We start from the raw sequence: 25437 nt of genomic DNA on the forward strand, positions 1-25437 counted from the left end.
AGGGAAGAAATGGGAAAGGCATTTGATCTCAGCATGTTTATACGCATATGTGAAATCCACAAACAATAAAATGAGTCACATACCATTATCAATATTTATTTGGATCAGTTCATAGATTTATACAAGCAACCTTCTAAGGTAAAATTTATTACCTTTATGCCTTAGAATCTGAAGTTTAAATAAAGAGACTTAGGGAGGTTATATAAGTTGTCCAAGATAATGCAGAACCAAAGCATTAAGCCATGTTTTGTTTTTTTCTTTTTGACCGAATTGCACATGGTAGGAAAAAATCCTACCCCTAAACTACATTATCAGTCTTTGAGCCCAAACAATTGGATCCCAGTGTCTTTGGGACTCAGAGATTTTGGGCCTTCATGGTGTCTCTTGTGTCACACAGTGAATTTCTGTATACTATCCTAAAGGAATCAGTATGACTTATGACTAATACATTTTCTGCAGGGTAATTCCAGATTCTGTCCAAACATAGAAAAATTCATGTTGAAAATGAGGTCAAGGCCTTTTTGATAAGTGGGCTACTTTAAAAAATCATACTTAAGTGACTTCCCAAGGATTGGTATGATTGGACGGATCAAAGCACCTCCCCAACTTTATCAGCACCATATGGGTCATCTACATTTTTTTGTACTCTCAAAACGGGTTGGAGAGAGATGTGACACTGGGTTCTGTTTCTGTGTTGTTTTCCTTCCAAACACTGCCCCCACCTCTCTCTCTGTGTATGGTGTGTATGTGTATGACACGTTTATATGTGTGTACATAGGTGTGTGCAGGTGTGCATGCGTGTGTGTGTGTGTGCGCGCGTATGAAGTACAGAGGTCTAAGCTGGTTATCTCCCTCAACCGCTCTTGAATAAGCTAGGAAATAGCAATGGAAGTAGGGCCCCCGGCTCAACCAGAGCTCACTGACTTAGTTAAGCGGGCCAGCCAGGGAGGTCTAGGGATCTGTTCTTGCTTCCTCAGCTCTGGGATTACAGATGTGGGCTTCCAGACCAGCTTTTGAATGGGTACTGGGGAGTCCAGATTCAAGTGCTCTTGGTCGTGTAGCAAGGCTCTACACAGAACCCTCTCCCAGTCCCTTCCTATAAGCTGTGGAGGCATATTTACTTTGGCACTGATTATAACATGAGCAATTGGTAGTCTAGGTAGAAAAGATGTTTCAATACCAATGCTAATTTCTTTTAGTTTTAGATAAGTACAGACATCTGCTATCTTTTCTTGGTAACACTGGCAAGCATGGGATGCACTAGTAAGAAACACACCGGTCATTACGAAGCCTGGCTGGTTAAGTTGATGTGCTAAAGGAAATCGCATTCTTTTTCATATGATGAATCATGCAGGTGAAACTGAGTGGCGCCATCTGGGCCAACAGCTATAGCAATCGTACTTAATCTCCATCAGTGACAGATGGCTAAGATAACGCTGACCCAGATGACGGCTCAGGCCGCACTGCCTCGGAATTCTGGTTTGAGGCAACAGACATGCAGATTCAACGATGGCTTTTCCAAACGTAACAGGGTAAGACTATCATCACTTTAATAATCCTCAATAAACAGTTACTTGCTAACCTTCAGGAGAACAGCAGCTTCTACCAGTGTTTAAAATATTTGGGCTATCCTATATTCAGGCAGAAGGACGTCTATCAGTAAGAGTTGGGTGCCTGACTTGCCTCAAGCATATACAAGTGAGAGTAAGGGAAACTTACCCAACTGGGAAAAGGCAGTCTTAATGTAAAGGTGTGTCTCTCCAGTCCAGCCCAGCCCTGGCCAGGGAGGTCCTTGTTCTTTGGGTGTGCCTGTTTATCCCTACCACACCTACTCCTGTTCTGGCTCCACACCAAAGAACACAAGTACTCCCATTTTCTTTAGATGTCTGGGTGTCTTGGGATTGCTGGCAGTCCCTCACCTCCTTCCCTTCCCCTGTGTGTCCAGATAGGTGCACAGTCTCTTGTTTATTCAATTCCTGGCACATAGTAGGTGCTTAATGCCTACTTTTTTTTCTGGATTTGAATTTGACTTTTCTTTTTATCCATGTGTCTTAGCTCCACTCTTTTAATTCATAATCTTCATATTTTTGTTCTTCAGAAGTGTCTGTACAAAAACCCAACAAGCAGAACCATCCAGTGGAGAGAGCCTAGATCTTGGGGTCAGAAAGGCCTGAAGTCAAATTGCCACTTGACCACTAGCTGCCATTATAAACTCTAGTACGTTACTCTTTAGACTTTGATTCATGCACGCGTATTTTGTTATTTAAAATGTTTAAGTTGCTGTACTAAATAACAGGGTTCATTATGATACCTTTACACATGCAGACCATTGTGCTTTGATTACATTTTACATCTTTAAAATCGGTATTAAAACGTCCTTATTAAAACATTGTTGCTAGGACAAAGAGAAAAATCAGGATACAGAGGATATTACAGTGATAGCTGCCTAATCACATTGTTGGACGGTCACTCCTGTCACTCCGCATTTCAGAATAGATTCTTCCTAACCATTTCTTTAATCATGTTCATTGTGGAATGGAGCATATGGCACCAAATTTACCCTTTGAAAACATTTAAAACACAGATATGTGGGGTGAGGGGCAAAAGGTAGATTCATATAGCCCATTTCAAGTATGTTTTTTTTTTTTTGGAACTGAATTTACTCATCAAATCCACATTGAGCATGCACAAGTCCTATGCTCCAGGTAAGATACAGTTCTCCAGGTGTCTCTTTTGCAAGTTATACAAAGATGTATACTAAATTTTATGTTGTTTCTTAACTTCTCGTATAGTAGCTACTCTGAGACTTTTAAAAAAGAGCAGATGCTTAAAATGATGGCAACAGCCCGTTCCCTTCTCCTCTATTGTGTCTGTTTGGTCCACAAGATCTGAAAGTTTAAAATGCAGAACAACCATCAATCAGTGTTTGTAAACCCTGAGCCCACTCGTTACTTATTTTGAAATTTTACCCTATCCGGACGCTTTAAAAAGAAAACCTGTAAGTTAAAATACTGTCCTCTGTGTGCATGTTCCCTATATAGTTTCAGTATTCTACTGTTGGCCATGACAAACTAATATTTATCTCCTACATCATCTCAGCATCTTGGAGCAGCCTGGAATTGTTCAAACCCTCTGCTAGTCTGAATGGATAGCAGCAATGTGGGGTGCCCGCCAGTTCCTTCACATCCTTGCCAAGTGATAACTCTTCATTTACCAAGCCCTGTGGTCTTCATTAGTCCTTTCTAGCCCCAAGTAAATCAGGATGTCACTAAGGCAATTTTGGCTATTACTTTCCTTTTCTGGGGTGGGGGTTAGGCAATCAACACTTGATTTAGTATGAATGTGGAATGCAGCCTTGCTTAAGAAATGGAAGGAAAAAAATGGGAAACTTTCGGTTAGTTTCTCTTGGTCTTGGAACAAAGCAAAACACAATGATTCATAATTTCTTGAATCTGGTCAGTTTTGGTCATCATTGCGTTAGAAAAGATGTCTTGGAAGATATCATAAGACCCTGTAGGGATAAGCCTGACAGACCCGCTGACAGGGTATGGTATGTATGGCAAAAGAGAGGGTAAGAACCTAGGTCCTTTGTTAAGGTCGCTGCCCCGCTGCCCCAACTGCCCCGCTGGCCATGGAGATGGTTCTTACTGTCTGAGCTATTCTTAACTGCTTTCTGTTACGAGCATCTGAAAGCACACCAACATCAAGAACAGCTTGTACTGTTTATGCTTTCCTGGTCCTTTCTCTTCAGAGATGCTGCATAGAGATGCCTGCTGCTAGCTATAAATATTTGTCCTCAATAAACTGAATTTCCCCCCAAATGTCAACTCTCCTCATGAGCAAATTGTCCTTGCTTTCACCAAGTTTCTTTAATTTATCAGCTACTTTGTGATTTTTATCCTGTCCTTGTATCATCTGTACTAAAAGTATTATCCTTTTTTTATTTTACTAATATTAATGTTATCAAAATTTTGAAATGAATACTATCCCACAATGAACAAATCTCACAAACATAAATTTACATTTTTATTTGATAGTTACATATCTTGTTACTATGTAATAGTAAAAATCACTTATATTTGCACCAGATTTTAGCAATGTAATTGTAGTTTCAAAAATTTAGTTGTGTGTTTCTACGTGTGAATTTTAGCTCATACATAGTTTCAAATTTAAGATATGAAAATGCAATGCGACATTTAGTATTTTTTCGTTTTGAATCTATTTCAGTAACATAATAACTTCTAGACTCATCTATTGTCCTTCAAAGTCACCTTATTTTTATAAATTAAAAGTTTATTGTCTTTGAGAACTGCATACATTGTATTTTGATCATATTTACCCCCTTCTCCTCCCAGATCTACTCCCCCACTCCAATACCTACCCAACTTCATAACTTCATTTTTAAAGAAACTCATGCAGTCTCAATAGCGCTATCCATTTACTGTTAGGTGTGTGAGCATCCTCTGCAGCGTGCTAGACCTCCCAGGGCCACAGGCTTAAAGATAGGTAACTCTGCCTCTATTGGCAGCTGTTAGCTCCTGTGCATTCAGTATCATTTCTATAGTTTGTTATCCCCTTTCATTTGTAAATGAGATACACTTATTTAATTAGGAACTTCCTGTTTTACTATAGATGGAAAGCCAGTATCATTTGTCTTTCAAGGAAGATCATCATCAAAAGAAATTCCATGGGCTGTTCTTACTATCGAAAAGAGTGTGCTCACCAAGGCCAGCTGGCCTGGGTCTGAAAAAGCATGTGATAAATCCGGACTAGCTGAACATAGCGGACAATGAGGAATATTGAGAACTCAAGAACAATCGCAGTGGGTTTTTGATCCTACTGCACTTACTGCCTTTGGGGGAGCCTAGGCAGTTTGGATGCTCACCTTACTAGACCTGGATAGAGGTGGGCGGTCCTTGGGCTTCCCACAGGTCAGGGAACCCTGATTGCTCTTCGAGTAGATGAGGGAGGGGGACTTGATCGGGGGAGGGGGAGGGAAATGGGAGGCGGTTGTGGGAAGGAGGCAGAAATCCTTAATAAATAAATTAATTAAAAAAAAAGAGTGTGACAGACGTGGTAAAATTATTTCACTACCAATTAGGCCTATTTGTTTTCCATAATCAGAAGAACTAAAAGAAACTGTCCAAGTGGAGTCCCTTACTGTTTAAATGTGTCTAACAGCATGTCAAAGTCATCTAAAGCCACCCGGTAGCCCACCAGTGATCCCCTGCTGGGACACTAACTGCCTTCCGCAGACTCCTCTGCAGAGCCCCTTGTCCCAAGCCGTACCTGCTAGAGTGAAGTTCAAAGGGACCCCCCACCCCAGGAGAAGAGACAGCTAGCAAGCAACCCTTCATTGCTCAGATTTTGGAAGGTCATAGAAGCAGTTTATACATATATGTACTTTACACATAGCCACATTATACATATACACCATGTATGCAAGGAAAAAAAATAGCCACTTGTGATTCTCTTCATTTCTGTAGTGGTGAAGTTTGTGGACTCATATGACCCAGTGAGAATTTCTGATCAACTATAGCTATTTTTTGCTCAGGCAAAAGCATGACTGCATTCATATACCTATGATCACACATACACTGCTATAGAGATATGATCATACATGTGCACACATGGAGCTTTCACAGCTCAGAAGTTTAGAACTCTAGATAGCAGTCTGTATTTTCACATGTACAGTTTGATTCAGTTCACCGAAAACTGTGGTTGGATGTAAAACATGGGTTTTGAATGCATCTGCCAATGACTAAGAGTGGTGTGTTAATTTAAATGTGCTAAATTGGAGCACTCCTTTCCCCTCCATGGCTGCTTTGAATCGACATGAGTTTCCCTGGTACTGCCTTCCGAGAGGCTCCAAGAATGAGGTCAAACTCTATAAAAGGAAAATCGACCAACCCTTAAAGTCATCCTGGTGAACTTTAAACACCACTGCATGTACCTAGTAAAATTGTCTCCGGGCACGCCGACTCCCAGGCTTGGGTGGAGTTCACATGGGTTGTTTTGCTAAAACAAACAAAAATGACTGCGAACATTGGATTGCTTTTGTCTGAACTCGAGTGTCTGGATGGATCAGCACAGTAGTGTGCCGCATACCTGTTTGTCAAACCAAAGAGAAACCCAAATAGACACTTACTCCTTACAGGTGAACACATAAATTCCACATGGTTGTAATTTGTGGTGGTCCATTTGCTCTTCAAAACCACCCCACACATTATCCAGTCCAACAATTCTTCCTTTAAAAGGCATGGGATGAACAACAATGTTAACTAGACCATTTTAATCTCTAATTTAAAAAGATATCTTAAAATTCAACTGTAGATTTAATAAGACACACTCTCATTTCCATACATATACAAATTTCATTTAGTGTATGAAACTAAAAATCATAAACTGAATATATTTCTCAAGTTTTTAATTTAAATTTATCATTATATCGAGATAGTAGTTAATTTCAAGCAATTATAGATGGCTAATTCAAATTTGAAAAAAAATTTGAGTTAAAAGTAGTGAAACATACTATATGCATGTATGAAATTCTCAAACAAGAAAAACGTAGTTGAAAAATATCAAAAACTGATCATTTTAACAGGACGTATTTTTTTTGCACAGCAGATTTTAGAAAAATAGCATAAAAATTGTACAGCAGGTCACAGGCTCATTACTTCAGTGAAACCCCTTGTTTTACATTAAGATCCACCCAACAGTTTTCTTCAGTTTCATGTTTGCTCATTCATGACTTGGCCAAAGACATATCAAAATTACCAAATGTCTCAAAATGTTTTCTAGTCAGGCAGTGATAGCACACGCCTTGAATCCTAGCCCTCGGGAGGCAGAGACAGGTGGATCTCTGTGAATTTGAGGCCAGCCTGGTTTACAAGAGCTAGTTCCAGGACAGTCTCCAAAGCTACAGAGAAACCCAGTCTCAAAAGAAAAAGAAATGTTTTCTAATGCCAGTAAGAATGAAGTTAATGTGCTTTACAGAGTTTTGAGCTTCATTTTGTCTCTGGAAGGGTCTTAGATTCAATATCTTAATAATACCATGAATTCATAGTAGCCACAAATGAAATATGAAAATTTCATTACTTTTATCTTTGAAAATTGTTTTTTCAAGAACACACAAAAATTAGCTAAATTTAGTCAGGATGGGAATGTTACACTGATTTGGGCACATAATTTAATTTGTTGTCAATTAAATTATAATATTGCCTTTGTGGCCTGTAAAAATGTAAACTCAGTTGCTTAACTTAAGGAGTGGGTTATCTGTGCCAACATTTTCTCTGCTGATGTTGGAGATAGAAGGTGAACTTTGTGAAATGCTTCAAGACATTTTTAATGAATATGTGGGAATGTGATTTTAGCAAGGCAAGATGAGCCCCTTTGGGTTATAGAAAATACAAAATCATTTTCTCTCATTTAATGATCAAAATGTTTGATGTGACCATGCACACACAGTGTTTGTTGCACAGGTTGGAGGTTAAGAATAAGCGACATGAGGTAATAAGAATAGGCTGAGAGCTCTTTTTAGGAATCTAAAAAGGTGGTGGTGGCGCACGCCTTTAATCCCAGCCCTCAGGAGGCAGAGGCAGGTGGATCTCTGGGAGTTCGAGGCCAGCCTGGCCTACAAGAACTAGTTCCGGGACAGCCTCCAAAGCTACAGAGACACCGTCTCGAAAAACAAAAACAAACAAACAAAAAGAAAACTCCAAATCACTGAGGTCATTATTCTTAAGAGCATATAATATATACATGTCTATGTATATGTGTACATGCATAATTATAAGCAATACCTTTTAGTATTGATTGTATTCTCAGTGATTAAGCTGTGTACCATTTACACGAGTGCTTCAAATTGGTGATCAACCACAAATGTTCCCTCACAAATAATCTCTTTAAAGCAAGAGTCAACCTTAAATTTCACTAATGATTCCATCTAGATTTTTCAGAAATCATTTTGGTTCAGTTCAGTAATCATAGAGTGAGTGTCTTAGTGTGTGGTCCTGGGCTACTAACTTAAACTTACCTGACAGCCAGTTTGAGGTCTAGACTTCTGAGCCTCTGAGCTACATCCGTTTCCCTGTTAGCTGAAGTTTCGGTAGGTCCAGCGTGGCTCACACATTAGGAGACTGGAACCATCTCCCTAGAGGTACAGTCTGGAGACTTCATTTCTCTCACTCGAGGGAGTAGTGAATAGCTTTCCCGGCTCCATGGTCCTGGAAAACTGCTGTTTCCCTTTTCTTTTTGTGTTTTAATGGGGAAGGGAGAATTGAGCTGAAACGTTGTAATTCCTCCAGGACTCCGTCATCTTCCTTTTCATCAACTTTGTCATAGTTGCTGTCTCTTACTGAGCATTTACCGTATGTCAGGTTCCGCGCTAATCGCCTTGCAAATGTGATCTCATTTAATCCCAACAGTGGGTTTTATGATTGATAGAAAACAGGAGCTCCAGTTCATACAGCTCCCTCAGGACCCAGCGGGATGCCAACTTTATGACTCTCAGGGATGGCTCTTCCATGGCTGTGATCACCTGAACATAGAGGACTAGAGGGGTGGAGAGAGGACATTGGTTGTGTGCTCTCAGCCAGCCAAGTACTTCACATTCATGGCTGTTATTTATTTCATGCAAGAAGCCATGTTTCTGCCTTCCTATTACAGTGCTTAAAGCTGGGCTTCAGGAGCTTGAACGTTCACCCAGAGTCACCTCGCTGCTGATGGAAAAAGCTCTTATTAGGGTAGGGACCCAGCTCTCGCTAGGGTAAATTCGAGGGATATTGCTTTTCTCCCTTCTCCATTAAACCCAAGTTTTTGGCTAAGCTTTCAGTCATAAAACTGTATGATTTATGGCAAATTAGTAAACTGTGCTGTGGCTTTGCCGATTAATTTGTAAGATAAGAACAATGTAGTGGGGATGTCAAAGGGACTCTTTTTTTGAGAATTATACGATTATGAATAGTAAAATTCACTTAAAAAGTGCTCTGCTAATATCATTAAATCCCGAGGGCAGAAATTAGGTGCAAAACATTCGGGTGTGAATTTTAGGGAGGATGAGAGATGAGCTTCTTAGCGAGAGCAGTGAGCTGTGCCCTCTCTGAGAAGATGGGAGGTTGTATCCAGGGTTGGAAGAAACACTTGTAGATAAGAGGGAGTGCTCAAAATCACACCAGAGGTGGGGGGGGGGGGAGGAAAATCCTGGAGAAGAAGAGGTAATTGCACTACCATTGAGCTCTTGTTTACCAAAGGAAGAAGGCCAAGACGCCACTGCAGAGATATGACTTAAAACAATTACTTTTAATTAAAATAAATCATGATCATCACTAGAAGATATATGTTACCTTTTATTTGCTTAATAATAGGAAGTGTATGTGTGTGGTTTTGACCTGTGCAAGATTCCTACAAGACAGTTTGAATAAAGATATGAGGGCAATTAAAGAGAAAGACTTAGAAGGCACATTTTTAGACTCAGGACGGTTCAGCCATCTACAGGAAAGCTAAAGGGACAGAAGAGAAACCACAGAGGCAATTGGTTCTATAAACACAGAATCACCCACCAGCTTTTGAGGTGCATGAAATGACTTGAAATGACTAAAAAACAGAAGAAAAATGGGTTAGAGGAAATCACAGAATGAATTAACTCCAGAGGTGATAAAGTGTAAGCACTTTCAAGAAATAGACTTCACAAGAATATTTGAGTGCCCCTTTTTATTTAGGCCTGAGCTGGATGTTAAAGGAAGCAAAATGGGATGGTCTCTACTCTTAGGCTCAAAGTCCAGAATGGCACCCTGGTCCTCCTCCTGACATGCGTGCATGGCAAACTGAGTTGAGGGTGACAGTGATTTTCTGGGTATGAGACTGTGTATCTGGGACCTCTGCTTGGCCAGCCCATTGGATGGTCCTCAGACTCTGGTTCCTGGCTCATGTGGAGATCTTTAATAAAAGCGATGACGGAGGTCTGTGAGTGGAGTGTGGTAATTACCTAAGTGATACACACAGAGGTTCAATGGCTTAGGGTAACGGAATCGGGACCATCTGAGGAAAAACAGTCAAAGGCAAGGCGAGAGGATGAAGGCAACGCGGGCCACAGTCACGCTTGCCCGCAAATATAGGTCTGTTACTCCAGTATCCACATGTTGCCAAACTTTTAATAACCTGCCGCTTGTAACTTTATAATAAAACAAACTAAAAGAAAAATAACTATTTACTAGGCCCCAAATGACCTCATTATAACACCGATTCTAGATTTCTATGTAGACATCGACCACAAGTGAATGACTGAGTGCATTAATGAAATGCCGCTCTTAAATAGAACTTGATTACAAGGCTAAGCGTGATTCTTTTATAGCTGAGAGTCCCCCAAGAGCCTGCTCCTCCTAAGATGAAAACCAGGTAGGAAGTAGTATTGCTGAGGGCTCCCTGTTCATGCCTTGATGCTCTGTGTAGCATTCTGACCTCAGGCAAGGCAACGGACCTTTTCCTATGCTTGCTGGTTGTTTGACTGTGACTTGTTAGTAACATTCAGACTGTCTTTCACCATTTTAGTCACGTTGTGGGTCCCCTTAGAAAGAGCTGAAGCTGTGAGTCAAGGAGTCACCTCTCACTTACAGTTCAAAGCTGAGATGTGAAACAGAGACTAAAATCCCCTTTCCCACGCACTTGTATCCTGATTACGATCCTGAAGAGACTTAGAAGGCTCCAGTCCATTTAAATATTATGATGAAACGATAACAAAAACATTCCCTACCATATAGACATGGCAGTGTGTATTTTATGTTAAACAAGGGTACAAGATAAAGTCTTTATGATGGTTAGTATTTAAAACTGAACCGTCGAAAGGAGGGGAAGAATTTTATTGAATGTGGTTACCCACAGAAGTTGGGGAGGGCTAAGGCTGTGAGTAAGAATTAGGTGCATAAATCTTTTGTTACCTGATTTTTGAAGCAAAGTGTATCATATGTTTTCAAAAATAAGGCAAAAAATGGAAGAACAAACTCCACTTGATATTTCAATATGGCCAGTAGTGTGTTTGCTTTTGGGACCATTCAATCCCTTCTTCAGCAGATGTTCCAGATGCTGATAAAGCTGCCACGCTTACAACGCCAACCCTGCCAATTACTTGAGATGCTCTCTCCACTTCAGTCCCCCCAGCAGCCCTTCCATATGGGCAACACTGATCATGTTCTCACAGGGGAAAACCAAGCACTGGGAACTGATCTAAGATCAGAGAGGCAGTCGTTTCAGAGCCCGTGACTGGCATCTTTCTCCCTTCTGAGCCAGTGCCCTTTCTCCTATACTGAGCCGACCACACCTTTCATACCAGGATGTGTTGATCACACCCAGAGACCAAAGGACACATTGGTTTGATTCACAGAGTCGAACGCTTACCGTTCGAGAAAGACAGCAGTGGTGGAGACAGGCGAGAAGGCAAAGAGACCAACTACCAGCAAGAACCACGTTGGATAGAGTTAAACACAGGCAGCCCTGGCATTCAGAAAGGGCATGTCATCAAACTGCGGAAGTCTGTGGCAGCTTTCCCAGCGATGGGCCTTGCTATTTAGCCAGCAGAGAGGGGGCTTAATTGCATTCCTAGCAGCGGGAACAGCCTGTCCGAAAGCACAAAGTTCTAAGAGAACCCTCCATTTCTGAGGACTAGCCAGTAGTTTGGCATGCTGGGAGCACAGAGTAGTGGAGAGGAATGAGGCAAGAAACGGGAAAGGGGCTCGTGAAATTTAAAGTTAGACTTTACCCCGAAGCAATGGAAGACTGGGAAGGAGTTTAAGTAGTTGAGTGAAAGGGAATGAAAATCTAGAACTCTGGGAAATTGGCAGGATAGATGGCTATGGATAAAAGGATCCGTGTTTGATGATTAAAGATTGTTTGGAAGAGAGTTATATCACACTTTTTATTTGTCTGTTTTTGGTTTTTTTGAGATACAGGCTCTATGACATAGTGCTAGGTATCCTGGAACTTGCTATGTAGACCAGCCTGGCCTCGAACTCACGTTACAATTCATAACAGTAGCGAAATTACAGTTATGAAGTAGCAGCGAAAATATTTTTATGGTTGGGGGTCACCACATTAGGGACTGTACTAGCGAGTCACAGCATTAGGGAGGTGGAGAACCCCTGCTCTAAGGGCACAGTGCTGAATAGGGTAACCAGCCTCACAGTCATTTGGGAGCAGTTCATCCCCCTAATGCTCCTCACGCCTGTTTCCACCCCCAGCGAACCACTAACGTGTGTTTTGTAAATGGCATTATAGTTTGTGTTTTATGTAGAAGGCATTTTATATAGAATCATTCCTTTAGGATGTTTTCAGGCCTATAAATGGTATCAGCTTCAGCCTCTCTGCAGATAATAAGTAGTGTGTGGGAAAGCCATACGCCATATTTTGTTTTTCCATTAAGTGGTTGAAGGACATTTTAGCTTCCCCTACCACTCCCCTATGATGAGTAAGTCTGTCAAGCATTCCTGCTTATGTCTTTGTGTGAATATTCTTTCCCTCTTACGTGGACCTCAGAGAGTAGGCTGTTACATGGGTGACCACTATTTGACTATTTATGGAATTGTCAAACTGATTTTCTGAGTGCCTATGTCATTTATACTCAAACAATATACTAAATAACGTGTGAGGGTCCCCACTTCTCATTCTTGCCAACAAGCGTCTGTCCTTTTCTTTTGGCAGACTTAAGTTTACGGTTTCATTAGCATTTTCCTGATGAATATTGATGCCCGGCAATGTTTTGTTAGACATTCATCATCTGGTGAAACATCTATTTAAATCTTTTGCACATTTAAAAAATTGGGCCGCCTGTCATTTTTCTATTGAATTAGAGTTTTTGGTAGTCTAAATTCTCATCTGAGAATAATACTACATTATTTAAAAAACACATTTATCTCTATATTCCTAAAATTATTTTAAATTCCTCTAACTTTCAGAGGGAGCCTTCAAGAGAATCACATTTTACATACTAGTCCATGACAAAACAGCTATTATGAAAATTGGTGTTTTCCTTCGTCATTGTGGTCTTCCCTGACAGCTGCTATATGAATCTTGGCTTTGTTGACTTTTCGTCATCCTGCGTCTTCTTCTTAGCAGCCCTTCATAAACAGACAGAAAAAGTCCACCTAACTGAGCTACATGCTGCTTTGAATTCACCACGAGAATCCCAAACTGAAATTGGGAGTTGGAGGAGGCAGTGCCAGTTTTAAAGTTTGTTTTTTTTTCTCAGTTTATAGCTTATATATTTATATTCAACCTGAAATAACTGTCCTTTCCAGCAAATATGTGTCAATGCTTATGATGAAAGGTCACCCTAGTGGAAAATTGTTCTGTTTTTAAATATGAATATATGTATATTTATATATATATTGAATGTATACTTTTTCTTTATTATTTTTATTATGAATTTTTTAGTCCTTTTTTCTCATTTTACATATATCCACATTCCCACTCCCTTCCCTCCTCCCGCCCCACCCTTTCCCCAGTGCAACTCCCACTTTCACTCCTCAGAAAGGATAATGCTTTCCTTGGGGAGTCAACAAAATCTGACACTTCACTTTGAGACAAGACCAAGGCCTTCCTCTGTAAATCTAGCCTGAGCAAGTTATCCCTCCAGGGAAATGAGTTCCAAGATGCCAGTTCAAGTCCTAGGGATAAATCCTGGTCCCACTGCCAGTGGCCCCACAGACTGTCCAAGCCTCACAACTGTCCCCTGTAGTAATAGGAGTGGCGGGGCTGCGTCCCCAGCACCCTGGCTGCCTGGCTAGCTTATGCCCGAAATAACAACACACAAACTGTATTCATTTAATCACTGCTTGGCCCATTAGCTCTAGCCCTTACTTGCTAATTCTGATATCCCGATCAACCCATCTCTAATAAACTGTGTAGCTCCGGTCTTACCAGGAAAGATTCAGCATGTCTGACCTGGCAGCTTGCTTCATTGTGCGCGTCTGCCCTGGAGAGCGGAGCATGGCATCTCCCTGAGGCGTCTGCTCCCAAGAGGAGAGCTGTGGAGTCTGAGCTCACTTTCTCTTCCTCCCAGCACTCCGTTCTGTTTACTCCACCTACCTATGTTCTAACCAATAAAATGGGCCAAGGCAGTTCCTTTATTAGCCAATGACCTTCCTCCATCAGTCCCCCACATTCAATGGTCCTAGTTTGGTCCTATGCAGGTTTCCCCATTATCAGCCCAGAGTCACTGAGTTCTCACTAGCTCAGGTCAACTGTTTCTGTGGGTGTCACCATCATGGTCTTGACCCTTTTGCTCATATTATTGCTCCTCCCTCTCTTGGACTGGTCTCTGGAAGTTTGTCCCAGTGCTTTGCTGTGGATCTCTGTATCTGCTTCCATCAGTTGGTGGATGAAGGTTCTATGATGACAATTGAGGCAGTCATCATTCTGATTACAGGGCAAGGCCAGTTTAGGTACCCTCCACTATTGCTTAGAGTCTTATCTGGGGTCATCCCTGTGGAATCATGGGAATTTCCCTAGTGCCGTGTTTCTCACTAACTCTTTGATAGCTCCCTCAATCAAGGTATCTCTTTCCTTGTTCTCCCTCTCTGTCCTTCCCCCTTCTTGAGCATCCTGTTCCCGCATGTTCTCTTCTTCACTCCCTTTCTCCACTTCCCTTTCCCACACTCCCAATCTTTTCAGGAGATCTTGTCTGTTTCCCCTTCCCAGGGGGATCCATGTATGTGTATGTTTCTCTTAGGGTTCTCCTTGTTACCTAGTTTCTCTAGGATCATGGCTGTTTATTCTTTGCTTTACATCTAATATCCACGTATGTGTGAGTACATACCATATTGGTCTATCTGAGTCTGGGTTACCTCACTCAGGAGGGTTTTTTCTAGTTCCATTCATTTGCATGAAAATTTCAAGATGCCATTGTTTTTTTTCTGCTGAGTAGTACTCCACTGTGTAAATGCACCACATTTTCTTTATCCATTCCTTGGTTGAGGGGCACCTATGTTTCCAGGTTCTGGCTTATTATGAATAAAGCTGCTATGAACATAGTTGAGCAAATGTACTTGTGGTATGGGTGAGCATCCTTTGGGTGTATGCCCAAGAGTGGTATTGCTGAGTATTGAGGTAGATTGATTTCCAATTTTCTGAGAACCACTACACTTATTTCCAAAGTGGCTGTACAAGTTTGCACTCCCACCAGCAATGCAGGAGTGTTCCCCTTACTCCATATCCTCTCCAGCATAAGTTGTCCTTGATGCTTTTGATCTTAGTCGTTCTGACTGGTGTAAGATGGAATCTCAGAGTTGTTTTGATTTGCATTTCCCTGATGGCTAAGGATGTTGAATATTTTCTTAAGTGTTGTTCAGCCATTTGAGATTCTTCTGTTGAGAATTCTCTGTTTAGACCTGTACCCCATTTTTGATTGGATTATTTGGTAATTTAATGTCTAGTTTCATGAGTTCTTTATATATTTTAGAGATCAGTCTTCTGTCTGATGTTAGTGAATATCTTTTCCCATTCTGTAGGCTGCTGTTTTGTCTTAGTGACTGTTTTCTTTGTCTTACAAAAGCTTCTTGGTTTCAGGAGGTCCCATTTATTAATTGTTGCCCTCAGTGTCCATGCTACTAGTGTTATATTTAGGAAGTAGTCTCCTGTGCCCATGAATTCAAGTTACTTCCTACTTTTTCTTCAGTGAGGTTCAGTGTGGCTGGATTTATGTTGAGGTCTTTGATCCATTTGGACTTAAGTTTTGTGCTTGGGAACAGATATGGACCTATTTCCATTCTTCTACAGGTTGACTTCCAGTTATACCACCACCATTTGTTGAAGTTGCTTTCTTTTTTCCATTGTATAATTTTTGCTTCTTTGACAAAAATCAGGTGTTCATAGGTGTGTGGATTAATATCCAGATCTTTGATTCAATTCCATTGGTCTACCTGTCTGTTTTTATGTCAATACGAAGCAGCTTTCATTACTGTAGCTCTGTAATAGAGCTTGATGTCAGGGATCGTGATGCCTCCAGATGTTCCTTTATTGTACAGGATTGTTTTTGCTCTTCTGGCTTTTTTGTTTTTCCATATGAAGTTGAGTATTGTTTTTTCAAGGTCTGTGAAGGATTGTGGTGGGATTTTGTTTTCTTCTAATGCAGAGAGACAGTCTCTGATGGAGGAGGGTCATCTTTCTATCTGTTGATTTCATTGGTTAAGCAATAAAGAAACTGCTTGGCCCTCATAGGTTAAGACATAGGTGAGTGGAGTAAACAGAACAGAATGCTGGGAGAAAGAAGCTGAGTCAAGGAGTCGCCATGATTCTCCCACTCCAGGCAGGTTAAGATCATTCCCTGGTAAGCCAGCTCGTGGGCTACACAGATTATAAGAAATGGGCTAGTCCAGGTGCGAGAGTTAGCCGAGAAAACGCTAGATATAATGGGCCAAGTGGTGTTTAAAAGAATACAGTTTCCGTGTAATTATTTCGGGGCATAAGCTAGCCATGCGGGCGGCCGGGTGCTGGGGACGCAGCCCCGCCGCTCCTATTTCAACAAGTCTCTTTCTGTCTCTGTCTCCTTCTGTCTCCCTCCCCCCTCTCACATCCCACCTGTGTATTTTTAAATGGACAGAGTGCAAATTATACCATCACAGAAAAAGAAAGAGGAGATACCATGAAAGATGGAGCACATCACTGTGTCAGGCATCAACAGAGCCTTCTCTCTGCACACAGGGTAAGTCATGGCGAGTGTAAGGAACCAGGGGGAGGGTGGAAGAGAAAGCAGGCCTTCATTCTCCACTGTCATGCACATCTTCAGAAGTTTTTAAAGGGTCAGTTGGTTCACGAACCACAGCTGGCCACTGTGGTTACATCTCAGAACTTAGCAATGTTTGGTCATGCCCACAAAGTGCCCTTTGCCTGTTTGGATTTTGAACCAACACTTAAAATGCAGGAAATTTAAAGTAACAGTTCAGTAAAACAGGCGAGATTTGTCCAGACCGAGCCGTGTCGTCGACAGTATCAGCGAGATGAACAGAAATGATGGGCACTGCCTTCTGGTAGGGCATCGCGTTTCTCTTTTGCTGAAGTGCTACTGTTTTCTGCTATGTGCTTGCCATTCAAGCTGCCAGAATACTAATTATTTAATTAGTTTCTTTTTGATAGAGATAAGTGTTAGGTATATTTCTTTACATGAGCCTCTTTGCCGATGCAAATAATTCCAATTAGAGCAAATTAGACTGAATGAAAGATGCCCATGTTTAATTAACGTAATGCTCCCCGGTGGACCCGGAAAGCGTGGTGAGGGGAAGAGAGAGAAGGGAAGACCACACAAAACCCACATGTTCCTATGTAGCCTGTGGGAGTGGTCCTGACCCTCCCTGGGGAGGGGTCACTGCTTGGCGGACTTTCCTGGAGGTGGAGTCGAGACTAAGGCAACTCCCAGGAGAGGGAGGCTTCCAAAGAGGATTGCTGGGGGCTAGCATGATGCTTACAGTCAAACAATAAGGACTTGCTTTATAGCTCAGGATGGCCAGAACTTGCTAGTTAATTCAGACTGGCTTTGTAATTAATGGCTATCGTGCCTGAGTCTCCTGAATGTTGGAATTGGAGGCATGAAGAACCATGCCTAGCTGACTCATGAACATTAATAAAGGACATTAACACTAGAATTTCCCACCCACCTGCATTGTCTGCATTATTCCTCACATGACATGTTTGTAACTGATTACTTCTCTGTCGGTCATCCAGTGACTACAAGCTCCGTGGCTTGCAGGCAACAGAAATCAATATACAGTTGTATGGGTGGGAAATTCGGTCAGGACATCAGCCGGGCCTTGCCCCTCCCAGAAGCTATGTGGGAGAATCTGCAAATCCCTAGGTCTTCAGAAAGTTGTTTTTCCTGGTAGTTACTTCTGCAACATCAGCCATCTCTTCTTGTCCCATAGCCTCTCCTCTGTACTTCTGCACGGACATTTATTCCTGGATTTCTTGCCTTCCTGGACCACCAAATGAAGTTAATTCATATCGAGCTAATCCTTAAGGTCCATTTTTTCCCCCACAAAAATCACATTATCAAGCTTGAAGAGTTAGGAGGAATATTGAGGGGGGTGGGAATTTACCCACTGCATTAGCTAAACTGTATAATCTTGGAGGGCACGGAGACAGAATGAGGAGTTGAAGTTGTAGCCTTTCATCAGGGTAAAGAAATGAAGACAGGATCAGTGAGGGCAAGTTTATCTTCATCCTGGTTTGCGAAGTGAATCAAACAACCTTAGCCTTTGGACCTTCGCACATTTTAGAGAGTGCTCAGTTCCTCCAAATCACCGGTTTACCTTGGCTTACTGTACCGTATGATTGATTGCTCGACCTTAGCCATGGATCTACCTGGATCTGTGATCTCTTAATAGGTTTACTGCTTTCAATAGCCTAAAACCACAAAAACCGTCAGAAAGACTCTGTGAACATGGCGCTTGAATGCACGCAAGACACATGACTGTTTGCTGTTAAATGAAGGATGATGCTGAAGTCAAAGGCTAGGAAACTAGGCAGGGTTCAAAAGCATACACTCAGCGAGCCAGGCTGCAAGCTGTCTGGTAGCTCTGTCATGCCATAGCAGCACCAGGAAACCACTGCCCCTAAAAATATCTCCCAGTTATTTCAGATCATGGGATTGTAAAACACCTCTGAGACAGTCCTAAGTTCAATTGAAGGCTTCAGTTGGAATAGTCAGAGCTCTGGGGAATTTGAAGCGAATCAACTAAGCAGGAGTATAGTAGCATATAATGCCTCCATAACATAGAACTTCTGCTCATGCCTGCTGACAGATTACATCCTGCATTCTAGTGTTTCCTATTGGAAAAAAGAGTGTGTGTGTGTGTGTGTGTGTGTGTGTGTGTGTGTGTGTGTGTGAGGCAGAGGGCTACACAAACAGCCATACTTAGTCTCACATATATCTCCATCACAACCAGGGTTTAGGATTGTCAACGAAGATCTGGATTTTTTTGTTCATCCCTTTGCTTTCGTTTCTGGTTTGCTGGAGCATGATAATCAGGGCAGTGAAAAGCCCAGGCTAGAGGTTGGCCAGAGTGTAAACCTAGGCTGCCTTGCTGAGCTTTGGGTTGAGCAAGGAGTTGAGGGGGGCAGGAGGGTGGTTGCCAGAGAGAGCAGCCTGACATTCTTGCATGCTGACATCAAGCTCCCAAGTTGTTGCCCTCTGGTGAGTCAACAGCAAAAGGCCTACATGGCCTGAGAGCGGCTGCCCAATCAGAAGCTGTGGTGGCATACCTCAGAAATGATTCCAAACCTCAGCCTTCTGCACAGGCATCAAACGGCTCCTTCTGAGAAAGAATGTAGACATGATTAAAGCTATAATAAACACAACCTGTAATCACAGCAACAATGAGATAAATTCCGCATTTCCCCCTAATGCCAACATGCTGTATTTTCATCAGCCAAAGCAAGAGAGCGCATTGGTTAGCGCACTGGGATTTTCTGCTTATTGAGCTGAAGATGTGGTCGAGCGGCACTGCCGTCCGGCAAAAGTGGGCTCCGCTCATGATTATCGCTACTCATCAGGCATATCCCGAGATTGCCAGCTATGAGTGTGAGAATCCATGCACAAATATGCACACAATACATTCTACACTGAAGTCAAAATTAACTGTAGACCTTGTTTTCTCATCTCATGAATAGAGGTGGCATTTCTGTCCAGCAGTTTCTTTGGCTGTGTTATCCACGGAGCAGAAATCGCTGGGGAAATACAATGGATGATGCAATGCAAGAGGCAAATTATTTCCTTAGTGCAACACAAACCTGCTCATCAGGTAGAGCGGAGCCCTTCCGATAGTACTTTCACCATATGGCACTGCCATATCACACAGCCCATAAAGGGGAATGGCACTGTAAAGATTAACGAGATTTTGCTTGGCAAGGTCAGGCATCTAGATGACATGCTGTAAAAGGGCTAGAAGGAGAAAAGGGATCTATATAAGACTTTTGACAGTGGCTTTCCTGACAGCCCTGCCATCTGGTTTGGACTCTCATTTGCCCAAGTGAAGATGCCCCAAAAAGCTGTGTGGCTCTGCGGATGAAATAGCCTCAAACCTATGCCTATGGTGTGGTAGCATCACTAAGAGACAGGAATTGGCTAGGATATGGGCAATAGAATACAGTCAGCACTAAACTCCTCATGAGCCTGACAGCTCTCCATCTGCTGTCTCCTGCAAGTATGAATTGTTTATTCAGCACTCTTTACCTATTTGGTCATTCATTCAAATCGGTATTTCTTCACATTCGAAACACTAGGTGTTGGGGGCATGCTGCTGTTTTTCTTCAGAAAGACTAGTAGTTTACATGAGGAAGCAGAAATATTTGTTAAACAATATAGCAGTCTTCCACTATATACCGCAACACAGCCAAAACTCCTGTGAAATGCTGTTAGAATTTGCATCTGAAATGTGCCCACAGGCTCATGTGTTGAACACTTAGTCTCGGTAGGCTTTGAGAGAGTCCCCCTGGTGGTCTTCTGTTGCCCTCTCTGACGGCTGCGACTTGAACTGAGTGGCTCTGCCATGCCTCCTTTGTCATGATGGACCAAATTGTCTGAAACCATGAGCTGAAACAAATCCTTCTTCTTCATGGTACCGCTATGACTATTTCATCACGTTAATGTGAGAGCAATTATTACAACGCCTAAGAGCTGTCATGGGATTTGTATGTAAATTTCTGCATTGTGGTTGAAATAGAAGTTTCACTCTAACTCCTGTTTGGAGGAAACAGAGGTCTAGTAAGACAAACTAGCAGAACTTAGTAGGAAACAAAGAATAAACCTAGACAATTTGACTTCATATCTGATCCCTTTAGTTACAGATTTAAGGGAAGATGATTGACCCTGTGACATCTCCAGTGATTTGGGTCAGGTCATAGCTCTTTACGTGAAGGTTGTGATGCTGATGTCTTGTATGTAGATAGAGGTGGCCATACGTATGGAGACCATGGCAGATCTGTCATCAGGGGGAAATGCAAGTGATTAATTTATATTAGAGGTTTCTACAGCCTTTCTGAATTTAATTATTGAGAAACAAAACAGTCTAACATTTCCTGACTTAAATAACAAGGATCATATGCATACCTCATGAGTTTTGCAGTATGGGTGGGTTTGTTGAGATAGCGCCTCTCTGTTCCATGAAGTGCCTCTTGGGTTGCATAAAGGATGTCTGAGTAGCTGGGCCTCTTCATGCCTCCCTATCTTGGAGTGATCTCTTTACTGGTCGGTCCCTTAAGCATGGCACTTTCAGATAGCATTACTTATTATATAGCAATGTAGGCTGCCTAGAGTCAGTTTCAAAAGAGTGAGCCAGACAGAGCTGTATTACCATTTATAACCTAGATCTGGAAGTTATATAGCCTTGCTTGTGCTAGAATTAGTTAGCCGAGGGAGTTGTAAAGTCATTTCAGGAGTGGCATAGACTCTGAACGTAGAGGTTCCAAGGTCCAGGAAAAGATGTGTAACTAAACATGTTTTAATGAAAATATTTAGAAAGTTGGCTGCCATAACAATGGTAACATAATGTTGTGAGAGTAGATTTGGAATATTGAGCACTGACTTCAGCTCTGTGCTCTGCCACTTACAAGCTCAGCTCCTTTTACCAGGTTGTTTTACTTTTTTGAGGCTCAGTTTTTCTATCTAGAAAATGAGGACACCAGGACTGATATTTTAGAGTTTTTAAGGATTAAGTAAAGTATATGAATCTCTTGGTGTATGGGCCTGGCACAAATCTCAACTCATATGTAAGAACTGAGGTTACTGATGGGCCAGAAACAAGATAAACAGCTGGAGAGGGTGAAGGGTGGATTGTGGTACACTTTTGAAGCTAATGACAGTAAGATGGTCAAACAATAATACCCCGAACTTACTGTGACCTATCTATAGTTCTCAATTATTTAGAGTCTGTCACTGAATCTTAACAATAAGCTAATAAAGAATTATTGTTATTTTTTCTGTTAGATGAGGAACTTAAAGATCAAGAGGTTAGGAAAATTTCCCACATTGATAGCTAGCCAAGACAGGACACTTTAAAAATGCATATAAAAAACCCACTATGTTCCACATACAAGAGAAAATGTGGTATTTGTGTTTCTGTGTCTGGATAATTTCTGTAATATGATGACTTTCAGTTCTATCTTTTCTCCTGAAAATGACATAACTTGTTCTTCAAAGGCAGGATCTGAATCAAGATAATGTTTTTAAAAAGTCAGAACCCATACAAGAATAAGCCTGTATTCAAATTGAACATTTATCAGAAGCAACTAAAAAATTTCAGCAGGGTAAGCCATGGTCACTTGTTCTCTAGAAAGTAATACTGGATATAGTTCAGAGCCTGCCAGCAGCTAAGTAGCAATTGTTCTAATCTAAATGATAAACATCTAAATATCAAGAAGCCAGTAGAGTAGGGGTTGAGGATGACATTTAGGGAAAGCGGTGACAATCACTTAGATGGCTGATTAGACATAGAGAGTATGAGAAGCAAGGTCTTAGCAACAGGTAAACTCTTGAGTGTAAGCATTGCCATACACACATAACCCAGGGCTCTGCGTGGAAGAAAACAATACCTATGGGATGTCTTCTGGCCTCAAGAATATTTCCTAGGCATTTGTACTCTCAGTCTAGACTGAAAACAAACAAAACGGATTTCTCTGAAATGCTGGAAACCCTCCCCACTTGAAGCTCTCAGATCTCTTACCTTGTAAATCTAGCTTTCAAATTCATGCTGGACTTCCTTTCCCACACCCCAGGTCCTTGTAGTGGGGATTACAATGATAGTGTGTGTGTGTGTGTGTGTGTGTGTGTGTGTGTGTGTGTGTGTGTGTGTGATTGTTCCGTCCACATCAAGGGCTTTGGGAGGATGACATAACACTGCTTTCTCCTGCTCTGACATCCTCCACCCAGCCCTCCAGCTGCACCTGCAGTTTGTTTGTAGCAAATGACCTACTGGGTATTCCAGTCTCCAAATACTGCCAGAGATTGTACCATGACATGGTCTTTGGGCATCTAAGGCAAACTCCACATGGCATCTTTGTTGAATATGTCGTTTTGTCATTTAGTTTCATTGTGAACTTCTTTTGGACCATGATAGGTAGTTTGTAGTAGCAGGAATGTGTGCTGCTCAGTAAGGCGTTCCATATCTCAGATGGAGGAATTTATTTATTGGTAGGTCAATGTCTAAGAAATAAATCAGTCATCAATGAGAAAGTGTAAAGCAAGCTAAGAACTCAACCTCCGGGAGTATCAGGTTTTCTGACAATGATATGTATATAGTTTCCAATTACTTGAACTAAGGTAATTTCAAATGTTAAAAATGCTGCTGTAAGTATGTAAGAGACATGATTCCTGTCATATGTTTCTGGCCTTTCTTCTTTGCCTGTTTTCTTTAATTTGTGATTAATCTGAAAAATAACTTTGCTTTGCTCTAATACTACATTTTGAATAAATCACCGCCTGCCCCATTCTGCTATGGAGATGAGTGTTTTGTTTATTACATATTTCCTCTAGGTATAGTGGGTGCTGTGCTTAACCTAGTATTTCTGATAAAAAATTTGAGCAGAGAGTTTTATTCTAATTGTTTCATTATTTGTTTATGCATTTACCTGGTAATTTATAGCTATCAAGTCAGACTTTGGCAGTGACCATCTCTGCAATTATGATCTAGGTCAAGCTACAACAAAGCATACCATCAAGCTTGGTCACAGGCCGGTGGGACTCAAACCTTTAGAAAACTGAACTTGGCTTTGCCAATCAAGTTATTCTTTTAGAGAAATAATATACTATGCCCCAATCACAGCTCAACTCTTTCATGTACAAAGGAGAAAAGAAACCTGAACAGATTTAAGATTCAGAAATCCAGAAGCGGATTATATTTAATTGGACATTTCTGATAAAACCAATTTAATAAGTGAATGGTGACAAATGGCTGACTTATGAGGCTACACCTTGTTGCCATGGCTACCACCAAGACTGTGGAGAAGCAACAGATTAGCGTATAAATGCTGGAGGAAAGTCTAGGTTTTATTCAGAACAACTCCTGCTTCCTCTTCTTGTCCGTCCTCCCACTTCTTTCCTTCTCCTCCCTCCTCCTCTTCTTTTTTCCTTTTCTTCCACTTCTCTTTCTCCTCCTCCTCTCCCACCTTCTTCAACAGGGTCTCACTAGGTAGCCCTGACTGGTCATGGAGATCTGCCTGCCTCTGCCTCCCAAGTGCTGGGGATTAAAGGTGTTCACCAGCACGTGGCCCACAGAAGATCTGATTGTTAAGAGGACTCTAAACTCTCTGAAAGTTAAGCCAAGGTGTGTGTGTGTGGAGGGGGGGGGGCAGGAAAAACATAGCTTGATAGTCTAAATTTCTCCACCTTTAATTAAACCTTGGACCTAAGAGTTCAACTTTTTTTTTTCTGAGAAGGAAATCTCTTGTTTGTGACAGTCTCAACAATATAACTAGTCTCCAAGTATACAGAGCAAATACAAGGCAATCATTTGTCAGTCATAAAGATAAGCCAAGGAATGGAAACACCTTTTCAGGTCACATCACCTGACAGAAACTTCGTAGGGGTTCTTTCCTGGTTCAAGAGTTCACCCCCGAGACCCACTTTCTCTATCAGCTGGCTCAAGCTGATAAGAGCCTCAAGTAAAGTTTCTTTCCAAGATTTCATTTAATTGTCCTTGTGACATAAGGGTTGTGGGGATTCGTCTGGACAGAGAGACGTTTCTGGTTGCTCCATTTTTCTTTTGAACAAATAATTGTCTCTCTTGTTTCAACAGGGTAAATAGAATTTATTTACATAATTTCCATAGATTTCACAACCTCTTTATGCCTAGTGAGTTTTCTCTGAGTATGTACAGAGAGATATTGTATACTCAGCCTCAGATTGTCTAGGGTTAATGTGATTCAAGAACAGAATAACTAAGTAAGAGCAAGAAATACCTGCTCATGAAATATATCAGATTAAGGTGAGAGTGTGTTTATTATTATTTTCCAATATTAACCAGGCCTCTATTCTTCCCAGGAGCTTGGCCCAAAAGATGTTCATTGAATGTCTTGCCCGGAAGTGGTCTGCTAGGCCTTTGCAGCTGGAGCTGTGGCTGTCCTGGAAGGGAGTTCCCGTGCTTGTCTCCCCCACCTCCCCTTCCACTCCCATCCACTATCCCCTCTGCTCTGTCTTCTTGATGGCAATTGCTGGATAGTTTCTATAGCTTCTGCACTTAATCCATTAATTTACCGCTGACTTCCAACCCCCTCCTTTCATATGCTAAGCCAACTGGCTTCTGCAAACCTTGCTTCTTTCGCTCTAAGTACAGCATCAAGAGAAGAGAAGGTGCTCTCTAAATTCTATATTCTTGTGTTTTCACGGTATATTTAAGTAGGTATGGATCTGGCCTGTTATTTACCTACTGAGTCATACCTACAAACTGGTCACTCTTTTCTTCA

The 25437-nt window shown here is 41.6% G+C and overlaps 1 long non-coding RNA gene across 3 annotated transcripts in view; it reads left to right on the top strand.

The window, feature by feature from the left end:
• Positions 1 to 25437, top strand: part of LOC142833855 (uncharacterized) — a 64532-nt gene that overhangs the window by 32907 nt on the left and 6188 nt on the right. Inside the window, exon 1 of one of the 3 annotated variants that reach the window (XR_012907455.1) lies at positions 2100 to 2217. The exons of the other annotated variants lie outside the window; for them this stretch is intronic. This is a non-coding gene — a long non-coding RNA (uncharacterized LOC142833855). Of the gene's footprint in view, positions 1 to 2099; positions 2218 to 25437 lie in introns of those variants that run through there. 3 annotated transcript variants of the gene reach the window in all.

The sequence above is a fragment of the Microtus pennsylvanicus genome, chromosome 13, assembly GCF_037038515.1.
Source record: "Microtus pennsylvanicus isolate mMicPen1 chromosome 13, mMicPen1.hap1, whole genome shotgun sequence".
Taxonomy (NCBI): Eukaryota; Metazoa; Chordata; class Mammalia; order Rodentia; family Cricetidae; genus Microtus; species Microtus pennsylvanicus.